We start from the raw sequence: 2,500 nt of genomic DNA on the forward strand, positions 1-2,500 counted from the left end.
CAGACGGCGTCGCGGCGCCGAGTGCCAGGCGGCGGCGCATCCTCAACGCACACAGTCCTCAATCAGACCAGCACACTGCAGATGTCCACCGCGCTTCGCACCGGGCTCGGCTGAACCAACTTTGGCCGCCAGGCGCCGCGTGCAGGGTGCGCCGCAGCGTAGCTGCGCCGCCTGCCGAGCCCGTCGGCTGGCGCTCCTGCCACTCGGCGCCCCCCACCAGCCGCCTGTTGCGCGTGCGCCCACGCAGCGCGCGGCCAACACGCCGGGCGGCCCCCCTTCACCGGCCGGGAACAGTCCCACCAAGCCACCGCCGCGTATCGCTTCATACCCACATGGGCCTAGTCACGTGTGTGGATGTGGCGGGTACCGCTGAAACAACCGGTTAATAGCTGTACCGATCGTCGCCATCACAGATTCACCTCCAGCGTGAACAACCGCTCAACAACGGATTTCCAGTTCATTTGCGTATCTTGGGCAGTAAACGTAGATGTCCACCTACATTTGCGAATTCAACAATTCTTGCATGCCAGGATGTCATGTGTCACGACACGCTACATCAGACCACATACACACTGCGACATGTGCAGAAGAGAACACGTGGAAGGTGGCCCGCGCACGTATGCGATGTCCCTTCCGCGATCCACTGTCAACCGGCATCTGCGGCATGTCCCAGATATGGAACGCGGTCCACCAGGGTAGCACTTTGTGTGAGGCAATACGACAAAGTCGGAATACACGCGTCACTACATCACACGGCTCACGCTGACCTGACCTGACTCACCGCACCACCACCCCCAGCGACCCAGGGTGACATACAATGCGTTCGTACGTTCCTCCCACACGCCTCTACGGCGTACCACAGTGCAACCTAGCTGTTATTGGGAGACGAGACAAGTAGCATCGAGCACAACATATGGAAATTGAGATTCGACACCGTTGGGCACAGCCAGCGTACGGTCACACGTATCACACTACTTCACTCTGTACGTAACTACCGATGATCGGTACAGCGTGTGGGTTACGCGTACGACATCAGCGGACAATGGACACAGACCATACCACGACGTACACTGAGGGCGTCGACATCTGAACGCAACTGAACAGCTGCGAGGCTCATTTAAAACTCAAACACCAGACCGACCAGCTTGAGAGGACGGAGACACAAAGAGAGGGGCAGAGGGGGGGGGGGGGGGCGATATAGTCCTATTGCAGTACAATTGACAGTGGATAGCGGGAATATGTGGAAAGTAAGCAACACTCGCAAGACATCTACATGAGGATAACAACGACACCAGAGATTCCGAGCAGTGAACTATGTTAGGCAAAGGGACAACGTGGGTTAGGTTAAGGGACAACGTGGGTTAGGTTAAGGGACAACGTGGGTTAGGTTAAGGGACAACGTGGGTTAGGTTAAGGGACAACGTGGGTTAGGTTAAGGGACAACGTGGGTTAGGTTAAGGGACAACGTGGGTTAGGTTAAGGGACAACGTGGGTTAGGTTAAGGGACAACGTGGGTTAGGTTAAGGGACAACGTGGGTTAGGTTAAGGGACAACGTGGGTTAGGTTAAGGGACAACGTGGGTTAGGTTAAGGGACAACGTGGGTTAGGTTAAGGGACAACGTGGGTTAGGTTAAGGGACAACGTGGGTTAGGTTAAGGGACAACGTGGGTTAGGTTAAGGGACAACGTGGGTTAGGTTAAGGGACAACGTGGGTTAGGTTAAGGGACAACGTGGGTTAGGTTAAGGGACAACGTGGGTTAGGTTAAGGGACAACGTGGGTTACGTTAAGGGACAACGTGGGTTACGTTAAGGGACAACGTGGGTTAGGTTAAGGGACAACGTGGGTTAGGTTAAGGGACAACGTGGGTTAGGTTAAGGGACAACGTGGGTTAGGTTAAGGGACAACGTGGGTTAGGTTAAGGGACAACGTGGGTTAGGTTAAGGGACAACGTGGGTTAGGTTAAGGGACAAATTGAGTTAGGTTAAGGGACAAATTGAGTTAGGTTAAGGGACAAATTGAGTTAGGTTAAGGGACAAATTGAGTTAGGTTAAGGGACAAATTGAGTTAGGTTAAGGGACAAATTGAGTTAGGTTAAGGGACAAATTGAGTTAGGTTAAGGGACAAATTGAGTTAGGTTAAGGGACAAATTGAGTTAGGTTAAGGGACAAATTGAGTTAGGTTAAGGGACAAATTGAGTTAGGTTAAGGGACAAATTGAGTTAGGTTAAGGGACAAATTGAGTTAGGTTAAGGGACAAATTGAGTTAGGTTAAGGGACAAATTGAGTTAGGTTAAGGGACAAATTGAGTTAGGTTAAGGGACAAATTGAGTTAGGTTAAGGGACAAATTGAGTTAGGTTAAGGGACAAATTGAGTTAGGTTAAGGGACAAATTGAGTTAGGTTAAGGGATAATCTGGTACAACCACAGTTAGGTTAAGCGATAATCTGGTACAGCCACAGTTAGGTTAAGCGATAATCTGGTACAGCCACAGTTAGGTTAA

Source organism: Schistocerca gregaria, unplaced genomic scaffold (assembly GCF_023897955.1).
Source record: "Schistocerca gregaria isolate iqSchGreg1 unplaced genomic scaffold, iqSchGreg1.2 ptg001402l, whole genome shotgun sequence".
In the NCBI taxonomy this organism is placed as follows: Eukaryota; Metazoa; Arthropoda; class Insecta; order Orthoptera; family Acrididae; genus Schistocerca; species Schistocerca gregaria.